The sequence below is a fragment of the Mesoplodon bidens genome (assembly GCF_964165515.1).
Source record: "Mesoplodon bidens genome assembly, chromosome: 3".
Taxonomy (NCBI): domain Eukaryota; kingdom Metazoa; phylum Chordata; class Mammalia; order Artiodactyla; family Ziphiidae; genus Mesoplodon; species Mesoplodon bidens.
Window position 1 is genome coordinate 88,934,696 of NC_138178.1, and position 18,915 is coordinate 88,953,610.

At 36.9% G+C, this 18,915-nt stretch overlaps 1 pseudogene across 1 annotated transcript; it reads left to right on the forward strand.

Annotated features, from left to right (window-relative positions):
- The first annotated feature begins 2,720 nt into the window (after positions 1 to 2,720).
- LOC308614240 (non-selective voltage-gated ion channel VDAC3-like) lies at positions 2,721 to 3,610 on the forward strand (annotated as a pseudogene). Its single transcript has one exon. The product of its transcript is annotated as a non-selective voltage-gated ion channel VDAC3-like (transcript).
- The last annotated feature ends 15,305 nt before the right edge of the window (positions 3,611 to 18,915 follow it).

An 18,915-nucleotide genomic window follows, 5' to 3' on the forward strand; every position in this document is an offset into this window, starting at 1 on the left:
GTAGAATATATAAGCCTACTCTGAGGTATCTAGAAAGTATTTGAGAAAGTAAGACTAAAGAACAAACTGCTGCAGAGTAGTGGGATGGGATTCTGAGTTGTTGTAATTTCAGGACTACCAAATAATATGACCTTGCTTTGTAATTATAAACTGGTAAAACATTATCATGTATAACTATTTTCATTTAATTCTGTAATTTTTTAGAAGGTAACCAATGAGGTTTGGTTTCTCCGTTCTTGACCAGGCTTGATTAGAATAAATGCAACGGCTTCTGCATCAGCTTCCTATCTTTTCATAATACCAACCAGAGTGGGGGCTGGGGTAGGGGTGGAAATACAAGATTGTATAAATTCAAATTATATTATTTTCTACTTCCATTCATTTATACATAAGTGAAATCCAGTTAAAACAAACATAAAGGGCAGCCTCCCGAGAGAAAAGAATCTTAAGGGCTCTCAAAAATGGGCAATTTGTAGGCAAGGGGTAATCATCACCATCATCAATTTATAAGAATAGCTACCATTTATGGAGTACTTACTTTTTTGCTAATATGCTTCCCATATTTTATCTGAATACTTTTTACAACAATGTGGATGAAGTGTTGTTATTCTTATTTACTGATGACCAAGACGAGGCTCAGAGATGTTAAGCGACTTGCTAAACGTAGCACAGCTAATAAGTGACTATATAGAGATTCAAGCTAAATTTGGGCTGGATCTAATGCCAATGAGTTCGGCCAGCCAGGGTGCTGCCAGAGAGTTTTGTCTAGATTATATATCTGTGAGTTCTTTGGTCTTTCTTTTCTTTTTCTTTTCATTTTTATTTCATAAGTTATCTTCTTTCCATAATACTGTCTATGACTCACTCATCCAAATGATAAGTCTGATTTGTCATTACCTATGGATATATCTCTTGAATACCACTTAAGTTAGCTCATGATTTCCAGTGAGTAGCCAATCTCTTTCTTTTCATTGAGCAGAGGCTAGAGGTTCTTTGAAGGACATAACATCACTTGCCACATCAGTTCCTAAACTATTTGAATTGTTTGCCTTATGCATCTCCACTCACAGCTAATCGGAAGTTGACTAGAGTTAAGATCAGTGAGATAGGAATTAAATCAAATTATCCCTTTATTTAAATCATTAGTCAGAAAGATTCGATTTATGTCTTTCTTTCCCCTACTCCACCAGAACTGTTTACTTGACACAATCTAAGCCATAATACATAATTTTCACAACTCAGACGAGAATGCCAATTTAATTTTTAGAAGCCACACAGTGTACATTTGCAGGGATTTATAATGTTATTTTATCAGATTAATTCTACAGCTGCATTAGAAAACTGCACATCTAGATTTGCACACCTAGACAGTTTTACATTCATCATCTTCAAAAGCAGTTTCATCCAGAAAGGGGCATTTTTCACAAGGGTTAGTTTGAGCTATTTCTTAGAGGAGCTGCTTGAATTTTACATAAATGAAGTCTCAAATATGGTGCAAAACTTTACTAAAATATTCTGAAACAGAAAGGTCACTTTTGAGTTATACTGCCAGGGTAGGTTTTCTTTGTTTCATGCCATCTTGTCATTAAGTCTCAAATAAATGGAGGCTAGTACATAAAAATACAAATAGTTATTTGCTAGGTACTGTGCTGATCGCTTCGCCTCCATGATTTTACTTAATTCTTATATCCTCATTCAGAAGCAGGTTTAATTATCCCTATTTTATTTATCAAAACAAAACAAAACAAACCAGACACAAGGAGGTAAGAGGTAATGTGTCAAAAGCCACAATATAGGGCTTCCCTGATGGCGCCGTGGTTAAGAATCCGCCTGTCAATGCAGGGGACACGGGTTCAAGCCCTTGTCTGGGAAGATCCCACATGCTGCGGAGCAAATAAACCTGTGCACCACAGCTGCTGAGCCTGCGTTCTAGAGCCCGTGAGCCACAACTACTGAAGCCTGCACACCTAGAGCCTGTGCTCTGCAACAAGAGAAGCCACCTCAATGAGAAGCCTGCGCACCACAACAAAGAGTAGCCCCCGCTCGCTGCAACTAGAGAAAGCCCGCATGCAGCATCAAAGACCCAACTCAGCCAAAAATAAATAAGTAAATAAATAAATTTATATTAAAAAAAAGCCACAATGTAAATTTGATTCAGATCTATGTTAGTATGACTCTAAAACCCATTCTTTAGCCACCATATTGTGTGCTTTTCGGGACCAAACTTGACATCTAACTCATTATTTCTGACTGTTTTACTTAAATGGTTGCACTGCCCCTTCTTTGCATCTTCCCTCCTTGATTTGATCCACAGCATTCCTGAAAGTTATTTTACTCTTTTGAAATTTAGCAATTTTTAAAACTGCTCCAATTTGACAAGAAAGAAAAGAGGAGAAAATAGGTCAATCTAGCCTACTTATTTACCAAAGTAAAACAAAAAGGATATACCCATTTTATGTCTGAGACAAGTTAATGTTCAAAAATATTAAGTTACTTATTCAGGTATCAACAAGGACAGCTAGGGCTGACAAAGGAGGTTGATGTCTCTCATTTTAAAACTTTGGAAAATATATGTTGTCATTGTCCTTGTGAGAGTGAACAGTAAATTGCATTGATTTCAAAGATATATTCTTTAACAACAGTAGATATCATTTAAAACTTACTGTATAGGGAGTGGACAGGCCCTTCTGACAGAGTGGACAGGACCTCCGGTCAGAGATATGTATAACACACTGACTTACTGTGACCTAGGAAAGGCTGCCAAGGACGTCTTCAACAAAGAGTATGGGTTTGGCATGGTCAAAATATATCTGAGAACCAAGTCATGTAGTGGAGTGGAATTTTCTACATCTGGTCATGCTTACACTGATACAGGGAAAGGATCAAGCAACCTAGAGACCAAATACAAGATCTGTAACTATGGACTGACCTTCACCCAAAGACAGTACTCTTGGGACAGAAATCTCTTTGGAGAGTAAGTTGGCTGAAGGGTTGAAACTGACTCTTTTGATACCATATTTATACTGAACACAGGAAAGAAGAGTGGGAAATTGAAGGCCTCCTATAAATGGGATTGTTTCAGTCTTGGCAGTAACTTTGATTTAGATTTTTCTGAACCAACCATCTATGGCTGGGCTGTGTTGGCCTTTGAAGGTTGGCTTTCTGGCCATCAGATGAATTTTGACACAGCCAAATCCAAACTGTCTCAGAATAATTTAGCCCTGGGTTACAAGGCTGCAGACTTCCAGCTGCACACTCATGTGAACGATGGCACTGAATTTGGAGGGTCAAACTACCAGAAAGTGAATGAGAAGATTAAAACATCAATAAACCTCGTGTGGATGGCCAGCAGTATCAACAGCCATTTTGGCATTGCTGCTAAGTACAAGCTGGGTTGTAGAACTTCTCTGTCTGCTAAAGTAAATAATGCCAGTCTGATTGGACTGGGTTATACTCAGACCCTTTCTGACCAGGAGTGAAACCGACTCTGTCAGCAGTAATCAATGGAAAGAACTTTAATGCAGGAGGGCACAAGGTCGGGCTGGGATTTGAGCTAGAAGCTTAATGTGGTTTTGAGTAAAGCATCAGCTTTGTCCCTGGAGGTGAAGAGAAATGAACCCACTATGTTTTGGCTTAAAATTCTTTGAAATTTCAAAAGTGTGAACTTTTATTCTTCCAAAGAAATGTAATCCTCCCCACACTGAGGGCTAGATATTTAGCCCTTCCTAAGGGAGGTGCTTCAAGGCATGCCCAGAAGTTGTCATGTTTGTGCCACGTTTCAGTTCAGTTCTGCAGTGTTGTTTTAAATGTTTTCCTCAGAGATGGTGCAGTGTCATGTAACAAAGGAGGTGACCCAACCCTCCAGTTGTCCACCACGTCCTGCATGTCCCACACCACTTTTTCATGACCTTGTAATATATTGGCCTCTGTGTGGTAGTGGAATCTTTGGTTTTGCATCAGAGTAAAATAAACCCATCACATTTAGAACATAAAAAAACAAACAAAAAACAAAAGTACTGTATAAAAAGATAAAGTTTAGAGGTCACCATCTCTAAAAAGGAAGGATGGACTTTGATTTCCTAAGATTAGGATCCAAAATACAATGTGTATCATAGTATGTGAAGCTAGGGCAATAATGAAAAGGAAAGAAAATGGAAGCAATTATTCCTTTTATTCGTGGTCAGAAGTTACACATAAAAGACTTTATAATGCATTAATGGAATAAATATTATATACAATGGATGGGTATAGGGAGATTTTCCAAGAAAAAATTAACATAATGTGTTAAATTCGAAGAATTCAACAAAGTGTTAAATCTATTTAAAAGTAGCTATGTCATAGTACCATCGTAAAAATTTTAATTACCCCTAAGAGTTCATGGTAATTGAATCACTGAATGAAAATGCAAACTGTTTTCTGAAGATTTCTTACAGTTAGGTCATACATGAAAACAAATGTGCAGTTAGCATAAGTCAGAAAATTTAAAAAAATTGGTCAAGAAACCCTGCAGTCATCTGAACAGGAAAGAAAAAATCCATCCAAATAAGAAGAATGAAAAAAAATTCAAGTAATGTTACTAAATAGACAAGTTTCTGGAAAATCTCAAATGACGAATGATGACATAGCACTCATTAAAGGAAATTGATACTATTCTAACACCTTGAAAAATGAGGAACATTTAATTAGATGATAATAAATCTTAGTTTTAAAATGTGAAATAACATTATTGTATTTTCTAGTATCTTGGTTTCTTCTGACATCATAAATAAGCCACACAAGAAATATGACAACACTCAAAAATGACACATTATCATTCTATTTACTTATTATATTATTGGTATTAGAAGTCTATTAGACACAGCTAATTTGTCCCTAACACTTTTACCTTCCTCAATTTGTATTCAGCTTCAGAATGCAAAACCCATTTATCCCCATCTGAGGCTAGCCTTGACTGCTTTCTCTGTCTGCTTCATTCTGGCAGTTTGGGCACCCCAACTAAGTAAAAATGTTCTGTATTGATACTTCAAATTCATAGAAAGATGATAAAAATGAATTTCTCAATTCTGTACAAAGATACAGACAACAAAAATACCCTATTTTGGTATTGCTATACAGTTTTACAAAGGTGGGTAACCAGTTTCAAGTTTTTTTTTTTCTTTTTTTTTTTACACGCTCTGGACGCGCAGGCTCAGCGGCCATGGCTCACAGGCCCAGCTGCTCCGTGGCACGTGGGATCCTCCCGGACCAGGGCACGAACCCATGTCCCCTGTATTGGCAGGCAGACTCTCAACCACTGTGCCACCAGGGAAGCTCTCAAGTTTTATATGTTACTGTGAGTATCTCACTTTGTTTCATTCATTCTTCATGGTTTTTGTTTTTTTAATTCCATATATATGGAAGTAGGAAATACATAATATATATATAATATTATAATGCATTATTATGTAATATATTTTGTATTTATATAAATTTATATTTATAAATCATATATACATTTTTTTAAAATTCACATACCCTCAACTGTCTTTTGATTAATCTCAATCCAAAGGTAAACTACAGAATTTTAAAATGTGTAGAAGTTTAAGGCTATTTGATTGAAGAATGGTTTTCACAAAGATAAATATTATTTTGGTTATGTGTCTATAAGGTGTCTTTTGCAAGTATTTTAATTTAATGACCTTTTATAGCTCTATCTGAGCCAATGAATCTTGCATTGCTGAACTGGGTAAGAAACTTTGGAACATTTTAGAAATAGAGGTTGAAGAACTAAGTGTGTCTACAGATAAATATTCTTCAAAATAGTGATTGGTCTTGGTGGCAAAGCTTTGCTTTTGTGATAAAAATCTTGCTAACAGTGTTTTAATTGAAACTTTTAATCTGAATGTTGTCTGAATCCTGTTAAATGTTGCTTTCCTGCCTCAATTCAAATTTTCTTAATCTTCATTTTCATGTTGAATATTGTTATACTGTCTGCCTCATTATGCTAAAGAAAGATGAAGTAAGCAATTAACATTCTGAATGGCCTATGAGATGTTATGATATAAAATGTCATTCATTTTTATGAGTTGGCTGTCAGTGTGGGCTGCAATAAAGTTATAATTCCTCCCTGGCATCATGTGATGCCTGATATTGCTGCAAAATCCTTATTAAAATGTCAATAATTGTAAATTAAAACAAAAGTAGATGGAGCTTTTATGAAATGGTTGTTTCTGAAAGTCGGGTGGTACAGAACAGGGCTCTACAAGATTGACATTATTTGCTTTGTAGCTTCAAATCATAATTCCACTGTTATTTTCTTTACTGAAAAAAAAATTGGACTCAGAATCACTTGAAACTTTCAGCTGCAGAAACTGGTTTGCTTATACTGAGAGAAAAGTGAGATGACAAAGCTGTATTGTTGCTTCACCAAGTCTACCCTTAAATTGCTGCATGATGTCATTTGCCAGAAAACCTGCAAGTTGTAATTTGAATAGATTTTTCTATTTAAATATTTGGAAGGGAAGGGGCAGTCAGTGCTTTACATGTCATCTCATGGCCACATTAAATGTATGTTAATGTAGCATTCAGCTTGCAAATTTCCTCACACAAAATAGAAAACAACTACAAGAAAGATTCTCCTAGGACAGATAAAGCTGTATTATTTAAGCATATGTTACCAAAAGATGCAAACCATCATTCAAAACAAAGGAATTTATACTCAGAGTTCTCTCGTGTATTATTTATAAAAAGTATGTAGTTGCAAAGATAAGAAATATTTTATTTATTATTTATTTTTAATTATTTCATTGAAGTATAGGAAATATTTTAAATTAAGTAGATGATAAATGTCATTGTAATTAATGTGATTGGAAAAGAGTATATAAAGGAAGAATAGTAATTTGTGTCATATGTTTCATAACGTTTATTTTCATCTCTATCATCTTAAATTACTGTAGCTTGAGGATAGAAATTAGGTGCTTTTAAAGATTTGTCTAACTTTAGTGCTAGTAAGATGCTATACTCAGAGTGAACTTGACAAATTTGAAATATGATTTGTGTGACAGTATAAAGGCAGCCTACCTAAAAATAGCTTCATCCACTGAGCTGTCATGGCACCCTAAATTCTACCACTTAACAAAGAATCTTTATTATGAATCTTTATCTTTATTATGAATCTTTACCCATGAGTCTTTCTTATTCACTCATATTGTAGTAGTGTATTGTTTTTTGTTGTTCTGTTTTGTTTTATTCTCCATTGGATGTGTGGGTTGGTGAGATCTTCCACTACACTTCAGAATATTCGTATCTTCTGGCCACCACAGTTGCCATTTCCATGGCCTCTATCAAGTGAACCTAGTTGCGCCTGACGATGGTATGGATAATTGAGAAAGTATAAAAAATATCATGGAATCAGCAAAAAATATGCCAATTCTATGAAGCTTCAATAGAGTAACAGCCTAGTTCCCTCTCTAGGTGTAATCCATGGATCATGTGCATTGGAATCATCTGGAATGCCTATTAAAATGTTGATTTCAGGATCCTACCTCAGAGCTACTGAGGTAGAATTTGTATGCAGTTTGCTTGATGATTAGCATGTTACAAACTCCAAGATGATTTCAATGGACATGGAAGCTTATTTTAGTGGTATAAATATTTGTCAGTGATAACTCCTATGTTGCTTTGAATCCAATGGTAACCTTTGTTCAAAAAATACATCAGGGCACACTATAGAAACAATTTTCAAACCATTCAAGAATAGACCAGTAATTTTGTCATGAAAATCAACTTTTCATATACTTATTTTTTTCCCATTTATTTTATTTAAAAAATGTGTTGCTTCTAGACTGAGACCCTTAGCCTTGACCCTGTGGTCATCATCTTGCAGGACCATTTCATTTACTATTTCTGGGCATTTGAGGAGGCAATGTAGAGCAGTAGATCATAATTAGAACATGTACTGGTCAGTGTCCCAGCAGAAAACAGATGGTACACTAGATAGTTGGGTACCAGGGATGTGGCAAGGGACTGAGGGCATAAACTTTAAGAAGGCACTCACTCTGAAGTTTGTGGAAGCACCCTAGGTGCATTCGTCCTTTAAAGGACTAGTGTAATACCTAGGATTTCCAGAGTAATGACGTCAGGGGAATACTTACCAGAACTCAGAGAGGATATGGCACCTAACAGAAGTTGTAACCTTTGATAGAGGAAGGCCTGGTGCCAGCAGCCACCTTACAAGGAGGAAACCAGAGTAATAAATATGCAGATATCCCTCTTCCGCCTTCTTTTATTTGCTGAACTTAACCAAAAGCTGAAGAGAAAGAGAAATCTTCACTGGAGTCCATACTCCAAGTCAGCTTTCCAGGGTCTCAGAAGGGTGGGGAAGACTAGGAAGTGGATCTGTGGTGAGGGAGACAAAGGGCACTGGGACAAGATAAAGAGTCAGAGTGCCTGGGCTTCCCTGTTCTCCACTGTCTTTCTTAACATCTTAGGGCCTTGCTCATCTCATCTACATGAAGGAATAATAGCATCTGCCTCATAGAGTTATTTTTACAATTAAATTAAATAATACCTATAAGGACTTTATTTATTTACTTAAATTTTTATTGGAGTATAGTTGATTTACAGTGTTTTGTTAGTTTCAGATGTACAGCAAAGTGAATCAGTGATACATATACATATATGCACTCTTTTTTAGATTCTTTTCCCATATAGGCCATTACAGAGTATTGAGTAGAGTTCCCTGTGCTACACAGTAGGTCCTTCTTAGTTATCTATTTTATATATAGTAATGTGTATATGTCAATACCAATCTCCCAATTTATCCCTTCCCCTCTTACCCCCGGTAACCATAAGTTTGTTTTCTATATCTGTAACTCTATTTCTGTTTTGTAGATAAGCTCATTTGTAACCTTTCTTTAGATTCCGCATGCATCATAAGTGATATCATACGACATTTGTCTTCGTGTGACTTATTTCACTCAGTATGACAATCTCTAAGTCCATCCATGTTACTGCAAATGGCATTATTTCATTCTTTCTAATGGCTGAGTAATATTCCATTGTATATATGTGCCACATCTTCTTTATCCATTCATCTGTCGATGGATATTTAGGTTGCTTCCATGTCTTGGCTATTCTAAACAGTGCTGCAGTGAACATTGGGGGGCATGTATTATTTCAGACCATGTTTTTCTCCAAATATATGCCCAGGAGTGGGATTGCAGGATCATGTGGTAGCTCTATTTTTTTAGTTTTTCGCGGAACCTCCATACTATTCTCCATAGTGGCTGTACCAATTTACATTCCCACCAACAGTGTAGGAAGGTTCCCTTCTCTCCATACCCTCACCAGCATTTACTCTTTGTGGGCTATTTGATGTTAGCCATTCTGACTGGTGTCTGGTGATATCTCATTGTAGTTTTGATTTGCATTTCTCTAATAATTAATGATGTTGAACATCTTTTCACATGCCTCTTGGCCATGTGTATGTCTTCTTTGGAGAAATGTTTATTGAGGTTTTCTGCCCATTTTTTGATTGGGTGGATTTTTTTGGATATTAAGCTGCATGAACTATTTGTAAATTTTGGAGACTAATCCCTTTTAGGTTGCATCGTTTGCAGATATTTTCTCCCATTCTCTGGGTTTGTTCATTTTGTTTATGGTTTAGTTTGCTGTGCAACAGGTTTTGAGTTTAATTAGTTCCAATTTGTTTATTTTTGTTTTTATTTCCATTATTCTGGGAGATGGATTAAAAACGATATTGCTGTAATTTATGTCAGAGAATGTCTGCCTATGTTTTCCTCTAAGAGTTTTATCGTGTCTGGTCTTACATTTAGGTCTTTCATCCATTTTGAGTTTATTTTTGTGTATGGTGTCAAACAGTGTTCTAATTTCATTTTTTTACATGTAGCTGTCCAGTTTTCCCAGCACCATTTATTGAAGAGACTGTCTTTCCTCCATTATATAGTCTTGCCTCCTTTTTCGTAGATTAATTGACCATAGATGTGTGGGTTAATTTCTGGGCTTTCTATCCTGTTCCAAACACCTATATTTCTACTTTTGTGCCAGTACCAAACTGTTTTGATGACTATAGCTTTGTAGTATAGTTTGAAGTCAGGGAGCCTGATTCTCCCAGGTCCATTTTTATTTCTCAATATTGCTTTGGCTATTCGTGGTCTTTTGTGTCTCCATACAAATTTTAAGATTTTTTTGTTCTAGTTCTGTGAAAAATGCCATTGGTAATTTGATAGGGATTGTACTGAATCTGTAGACTGCTTTGGGTAGTGTAGTCATTTTGGCAATATTGATTCTTTCAATCCAAGAGCATGGTATATCTTTTGATCTTTTGTGTCATCTTCAATTTCTTTCTTCAACATTTTATACTTTTCAGAATACAGGTCTTTTGTCTCCTTAGGTAGGTTTATTCCTAGGTATTTTATTCTTTTTTACATGATAGTAAATGGGATGGTTTCTTTAATTTCTCTTTCTAATCTTTTGTTGTTAGTGTATAGAAATGCAAGAGATTTATGTGTATTAATATTGTAACCTGCAACTTTACCTAATTCATTGATGAGCTGTAGTAGTTTTCTGGTAGCATCTTTAGGATTTTCTACATATAGTATCATGTTGACTGCCAACAGTGACAGTTTTACTTCTTCTTTTCCAATCTGGATTCCTTTTATTCCTCTTTCTTCTCTGATTGTTGTAGCTAGGACTTCCAAAACGATGTTGAATAGAAGTGGTTAGAGTGGATATTCTTCTCTTTCTCCTTGCTCCTGATCTTAGAGGAAATGCTTTCAGCTTTTCACTGTTCAGTATGATGTTAGCTGTAGGTTTGTCATATATAGCCTTTATATGTTGAGGTATATTTTCTCTATGCCCACTTTCTGGAGAGTTTTTTTCATAAATCAGTGTTGAATTATGTCAAAAGCTTTCTCTGCATCTATTGAGATGACCATATGGTTTTTATTCTTCTAATTTGTTAATGTGGTGTATCACACTAATTGATTTGCAGATATTGAAAAATCCTTGCATTCCTGGGATAAATACCACTTGATCATGGTGTATGATCCTTTTAATGTATTGTTGGATTCTGATTGCTAGTATTTTGTTGAGGATTTTTGTGTCTATGTTCATCAGTGATATTGGCCTATAATTTTCTTTTTTTGTGGTACCTTTGTCTGGTTTCGGTATTAAGGTGATAGTGGCCTCACACAATGAGTTTGTGAGTTTTCCTTCCTCTGCAATTTTTTGGAACAGTTTCAGAAGGATGGGTGTTAAGTCTCCTCTAAGTCTTTGATAGAATTCGCCTTTGAAGCCATCTGGTCCTGGACTTTTGTTCGTTGGGAGTTTTTTAATCACAATTTCAATTTTAGTACTTGTGATTTGTCTGTTCATATTTTCTATTTCTCCCTGGTTCCGTCTTGGAAGGTTGTATCTTTCTAGGAATTTGTCCATTTCTTCTAGTTTGTCCATTTTATTGGTGTACAGTTGCTGGTTGTAGTCTTTTATGATCCTTTGTATTTCTGTGGTGTCCACTGTAACTTCTTTTTCATTTCTAATTTTATTGATTTGAGTCCTCTCCCTTTTTTTCTTGATAAGTCTGGCTAAAGGTTTATCAATTTTGTTTAACTTCTCAAAGAACCAGCTTTTAGGGTCATTGATTTATGCTATTGTTTTCTTTGTCTCTATTTCATTTATTCCTGCTCTGAGCTTTATGATTTCTTTCCTTCTACTAACTTTGGGTTTTGTTTGTTCTTCTTTCTCTAGTTGCTTTAGGTGTAAGGTTAGGTTGTTTATTTGAGATTTTTCTTGTTTCTTGAGGTAAAATTGTACTGCTATAAACTACCCTCTTAAAACTGCTTCTGCTGCATCCCATTGGTTTTGGATCATCGTGGTTTTGTTGTCATTTGTCTCTAGGTATTTTTTTTATTTCCTCTTTGATTTCTTCAGTGATTCATTGGTTATTTAGTAACATATGGTTAGCCTCCATGTGTTTGTATTGTTTATGGTTTTTTTTTCTTGTAATTGATTTCTAATCTCATAGTGTTGTGGTTGGAAAAGATGCTTGATATGGCTTCAAGTTTCTGAGATTTACAGAGGCTTGCTTTGTGGCCCATCATGTGATCAATTCTGGACAATATTCCATGTGCATATAAGAAGAATGTGTATTCTGCTGCTTTTGTCAAACGTTCTATAAATATCAGTTAAGTCCATCTGCTCTAATGTGTCATGTAAGGCCTGTGTTTCCTTACTGATTTTCTGTCTGGATGGTCTCTCCATTGATGAAAGTGGGGTGTTAAAGTCCCCCACTATTATTGTGTTACTGTCGATTTCCCCTTTTAAGGCTGTTAGCATTTGCCTTATATATTGAGTTGCTCCTATGTTGGGTGCATATGTTTACAATTGTTATATCTTCCTCTTGGTTTGATCATTATGTAGTGTCCTTCCTTGTCTCTTGTAACAGTCTTTAGTTTAAAGTCTATTTTGTCTAATATGAGTATTGCTAGTCCTGCTTTCTTTTGATTTCCATTTGCATGGAATATCTTTTTCCATACCTGCACTTTCAGTCTGTATGTTTCCCTAGGTCTGAAGTGGGTCTCTTGTAGACAGCATATGTATGAGTCTTGTTTTTGTATACTTTCAGCCAGTCTCTATATTTTGGTTGGAGCATTTACTACATTTACATTTAAGGTAATTATCAATATTTGTGTTCCTATTGCCATTTTTTAAATTGTTTTGGGTTTGTTTTTGTAGGTCTTTTTCTTCCCTTCCTCTTTTGTTCTCTTCTCTTGTGGTTTGATGACCCTCTTTAATGTGTTTGTGTTACTTTTTCTTTTTTGTGTGTGTACCTGTTATAGTTTTTCAGTTTGCATTTCCCATGAGGTGATGATATAGTAGTCTATATATTTATAAGGCTGTTTTAAGTTGCTGGTCTCTTTCCCACATAGAGAAGTTCCTTTACTTTTGCTGTAAGCTTGTCTGGTGGTGCTGAATTCTCTTAGCTTTTGCTTTTCTGTAAAGCTTTGGGTTTTTCTGTCGAATCTGAATGAGAGCTTTGACGGGTAGAGTATTCTTGGTTGTAGATTTTTACTTTTCATCACTTTAAATGTATCATGCCACTCCCTTCAGTCCTGCAGAGTTTCTGCTGAAAAATCAGCTGATAACCTTATGGGGATACCCTTGTATGTTATTTGTTGCTTTTAATATTTTTTCTTTCTATTTATTTTTTGTTAGTTTGATTAATATGTATCTTGGTGTGTTCCTTCTTGGAGTTATCCTGTCTGGGACTCTCTGTGCTTCCTGGACTTTGGTGACTATTTCTTTTCCCATGTTAGGGAAGTTTTCAATTATAATCTCTTCAAATATTTTCTCAGGCCCTTCTCTTCTTCTTCTTCTTCTGGGACCCCTATAATTTGAATGTTGGTGTGTTTAATGTTGTCCCTGAGGTCTCTGAGACCCTCCTCATTTCTTTTCATTCTTTTTTCTTTATTCTGTTCCATGGCCGTTATTTCCACCATTCTGTCTTCCAGCTCACTTATTCATTCTTCTGTTTCAGTTATTCTGCTATTGATTCCTTCTAGTGTATTTTTCATTTCAGTTATTGTTCATCTCTGTTTGTTTGTTCTTCAGTTTTTCTAGGCCTTTGTTAAACATTTCTTGTGTCTTCTCGATCCATGCCTCCTTTCTCTTTCCGAGATCTTGGATCATCTTTACTATCATTGCCTTGAATTTTTTTTCCAGTAGATTGCATATCTCCTCTTCATTTAGTTGTTACTGTAGGTTTTTATCTTGCTTCTTTACCTGCAACGTATTTCTATGTCACCTCATTTTGTCTAACTTACTGTGTTTGTGGTTTCCTTTCCACAGGCTACAGGACTGTAGTTCCTCTTGCTTCTGGCTTGTGCCCCCTGGTGTGTGAGGTCGGTCCAGAGGCTTGTGCCACTATCCTCTTGATAGGGGGTTTGACTGGTGGTGTGGCAACCAGAGCATGCCCTGGATATTGAGTGGGGCTGCCCCTTTGCTCTGTGGCTGTCACTGCCCTGTCAGGGACAGGGTCTGCCCACTAGTTGTTTGAGTAGAGGTCCTCTGATCTGTTTCTTAGCAGTGTTTCTTATCTATGGTGTGAGGTAGGCAGGACTGGAGCACTTCCACCGGGAGAGAAGCCACTGAGTATTACTCCTCTGGATCTGTTCACCTGTGAATGTGCTCTGTTATGTCCCCTTTTGCCCATTGTGTAGGCTTACAAAATACACTGGTGTTGGCACTGCTCTCAGTCCCACCTTAATTGTGGATATGCCAGCAATTGGCCCTGGTGACTCCCAGGCATTGTTTTCACTGGGCCACCAGCACAGATCCGCTGAGGTCATGTCCCAGGACTGCAGTAATCATGCACCTGGAACCACTGTGGGAGCTAAGGAGGCAGCTTAGACTCTTGCCTGGCCCAACCCCCATGTGTACCTGCCCACAATGCCTACAGCTGCTAAAGCCAGACCCATCACAGCTGCAGGAGCACTTGTTGTCCTTTCAGATTTTTCGCAGGCACTGAATTTAGGAAGCCATCAAGGATGGTATAACTCTGTGGTCCGTGCAGCTGTGAGGAGAGATTTCACCTCTCCTTCCTTAGTCACATGGCCATTGGGGCTCAGCTGTGGTTTCACCCTTACCTCTGCCTGTGTTGCTCCCACCAGAGTTGGATCCAGAGGTTGCTGGAGAACACAAGCCCATCAGGCAAGACGAAGCCAAGGTGGTGATTGGGGGTGAGCGGGCCACCCAGGCAGGAGGGTGCTAGGGTAGCGATTGGAAAACGCAAGCCCATCAGGCAGTGATCAGGGTAAGTGGGTCACCCAGGCATGGCGGGGGCGGTGATGGAGGAGGAGACAGCAGGGGTGTGTGAGCCAACTCTGGCAGGAGCCCTTCTTAGTGCCTGTGGAGGCAGGGGCCGATGTGTGAGGAGAGAGGCTGCAGTGGGCAGCCACTCTTTGCGTGTCACTCAGTAGTGGAGCTTTGCTTCTGTAGCAGTCCAGGCTTCCTCCACAAGAAGTCCTGGTTGCGGAACCCCTCACTCCCATCCCCTCGGGCCATCTCCTCACATCCAACAGCAGTCCCTCCCCAGGTCTGCTCTCCAAACCCCACATTCCAGCTCCCGGTCCCTGTGCACACTGATAGACAACTGTCTCAGTCTGGGGCATGCAGTGCTGTGGCACAGACCATCTGTGTAGGTCTCACTCTGTCCTGCTTTTCACAGACCAGTTGCTGGGCTCTCCTCCAAGCCCCCAAAGCTCCCCTTCTGTCCCAGCTGATCTCCCCACCAGTGAGGGGGCTTCCCCAGGTGTGGGAATTTTTTCTCACCTTAGCTCCCTGCCAGGTTCACAGGTCCCATCCTGCTTCCTCTCCTCTTCCTTTTCCCTTCTTTCTTTCATCCCACCTGGTTACATGGGGATCTTTCTTGTCCTTTTTGGTGTCACAGGTCCTCTGATAGTGTTCAGCAGGTACTCTGTGAGAACTGTTCCATTTGTAGATGTATTCTTGATGTGTTTGTGGGGAGAGATTAACTCTACATCATCCTGCTCCTCTGCCATCTTGGAAAGTCAGCCCTATAAAGACTTTAAACAGGACCTGCCACATATAAATCATGAAATAAATGTTACCCAGTATTATTTTTAACAGTGTTACAATGGATTCAGGAATTTCAGGTGAGATTCAAAGCATTTAGTCTAATTACGGTATATCAGAGAGCATGTAGTAATCCCTTCCTACAGGCAAGAATTGCCAACCTAAAGAACTAAAGGGGAATGAAATGTTGTCTCCCAATGGAATGTGGTGTGTCTTCCCTTTCACAAAAATTCTTTGTGTCTCTCTGTTGTCACTTCAGTCACTTTTTTAAGAAACGCATTTTAAAATTTTTTATTAAGGTAAAAATTGTACATAATAAAATTTGCCCTTTTTAAGTGTATTGCTTGATGACTTTCGACAAATGTTTATATGTATATAACCACCACCAAAATCAAAGCATAGAATATATCCTTTACTCAGATTGTTCCTTCCTGCCAGTTTTCAGTCAGTCTTCTCTCCTCAACTCTTGCCTCCAAGGAAAGAACTCATCTGAGTTGTGGTCTTGATAGTTTTGTCTTTCCTAGTTTGTCTTGTAAACGGGATCATAGTGTATATAGTCTTATTTTTTTCTTCTTTCATTAGCCTAATGCTTTTTGAGATTTAATTCACGTTGTTATAAGTATCAGAGCCATATAACTTTGTATAGACAAGTAATATTTTATTGTATGGATATACTAAAATTTACTTATTGTGTTAGACAAGGTTCTCCAGAGAAACAGAAGAAACAGAATCAGTAGGGTGGAGATGTGTGTGTGTACATATCTCCAATAGTGCGAGCTGATGGTGTAAATCCTGGTCTGAGTCGAAAGGCCCAAGAACCAGGAGTGCTGATGTCCTGTCTGAGGGCAAGAGGAGATGGATATCACAGCTAAGACAAAGAAAGTAAATTCACCCTTCCACTGCCTTTTTGTTCTTTTCAGGCCTTCAACAGATGGGATGATGCCCATCCACACTGGGGAGGGTGATCTTCTTTACTTAGTCTACCAATTCAAATGCAAATTATTCCAGAAACATTCTCACAGACATACTCAGAATTAATGTTTTACCAGGTATTTGGACATCCTTCAGCCTAGTCAAGTTGACACATAAAATTAACTATCACATGTATCAATCAGTTGGACTGTTTCTAGTTCTTAGACATTATGAATAAAGGTATTATTAATTTTCACATATAGACCTTTGTGTAGACCTAAGTTTTTTTTCCTTCTTGTGTAATATCCAATAGTGAGATTTCTGAGTCATATGGTAAAATTATATTTTTCTTTAGAAGAAACAGACAAAATGCTTTATAAAGTACTGTGACATTTTGTCTTTCAAACACATTTTTATTTTATTTTTTATTGTCTGTTTTCTCTCCTTTTTTAGTGCTTGCTCTAGGGCTTACAGTTTTAACTTATCTCAGTGCAGCATCAAATAATATTATACCATTTTAGATGTAATATAAGAATCTTACAACATTATATTTCTGTTTCTCTCTCTTTGGACTATGTTGTTGTCCTATATATGTTATAAAATCCACAATATATTAGTATTTTTTTTTCTATTTGCTGTAAATTATCTTCTAAAGAGATTAAATATAAAGATAATATTTTTTATTTACTAACTCATTGCTAACTCTTCAATCATTCCTAATACTCTTCATTATTAGTGTACATCTAAATTTCCATCTGGTATTATTTTCCTTTTGCCAAAGAACTTTTTAACGTTTGTTATAGTGCAGTCCTGTTGGCAATAAATTTTCTCAGCTATTGTTTAGCTAAAATAAAACCCCTCTATTACACCCTTTTTTTTAAAGATACTTTTGCTGTGTATGGAATTTTAATTTGACAGTATTTTCTTTTAGTACTTTAAATATGTTTTATTGTTCCATGATTTGGAAAGTGTATGATGAGAGGTGTGCTATAATTTTAATTTTGTTTCTCTGATTGAAATGTTTCACCCTATGGAAGTCTTCAATATTTTCTATTTATCTTTGGATCTTAGCCTTTTAACTATTAAATGCCTAGGAGTTTTTTTCTTTCAATTCATACTCTCTAGGGTCCATTGTGTTTCTTGTATTTGTGTATTATTGTCATATGTAAATATTGGAAAATTCTTGGCCATGATTTCTTTATCTCTTTAAATATTTCTCCTGCCCTGTTGTATCTGTCTGTTTGTCTCTCTCTTCTTTCTCTGGGATTCCAATTACAGATATATTATTGTGTTTTATTTTGCCTCACAGATTTTGAATGTATTTTTTTTCTCTTTGTTGTTATTGTTAGCTAACTTGTTTGTTTTTTAGTCTTTTTTTTCCCTTTGTGTTTCTGTTGGGATCATTCCTATCAAACTATCTTAAAGTACATTTTTTCTTTTCTTGGCTGTGTCCAATCTTCTAATAGAATCATCAAAGGAATTCTTTAGGTCAGATATCATATTTTTAAAAATTTCTAACATATCCATTTTATCTCTTTTTATAGTTTCTAATTCTGTTCAAATTTGCTGATTATGTACATTGTCCAGTTTTTCCACTAGATTATTTAACATATTAATCATGCTTATTTCAATATTGTTTCTATATCTGGGCATATCTAGATCTGGTTCTGTTAAGTGTCTTATCTCTTGACAATGGGTCTATTTTTCTTGATTTTTTTTCTTTTTCTGTGTATGTCTTATAACTCTTATGTCTAAAATGATGCACATTGTGATAAAAGAACAATAGAGACTGAAGTATATATAATTTATGCCCAGAAATGGACACACTGTTGTTAAGGCATTTGTGTGTAGCTAAAGTCAGTCTAGTCAGTAATTGTTCTGAGTTTACATTTTTTGTTTCTATAGTTACCTTCAGTGAACCATAGGTTTCAAATTTCTATTGTAGTGGACTGCCTTACCTTGCCCTTGTCTGTGGCCTGGAGTTCCAGAAGATTTTCTCAGTTATCCCTTCTCTACCCTAAGCTTTCAGCAGGCCCTGTGTGCTGCCCTGTATGCTTGCATGACATAGTCATTCTCTCTGTGCTCTAGCTTCTTCTTTTGTCACAGACTGTTATTGCTTATGATTTGGTAAAGAATCATGGTGGGTGCAGGGAGATATCTCTATTCTTCCGCTCCAACATCAGTCTGAGGCAAGCATTGTGTGTATGAGTCTCAGGGGTAGATCTTTTTCAATTTTTCTCATCCTTCTCTAATGGCAGACAACTCCTGACTTTTACATAGTGCAAGATGAGTTATCTCTCTCTTTGCCTCCCTTTCCATTGAAGTCTAACTTTGCCTTTTATTGGTGGTAGTGAGGGAAAAGTTGAGTACACGTGGCAGTAGCAATCTGTGTATCATATAGTAGCATCT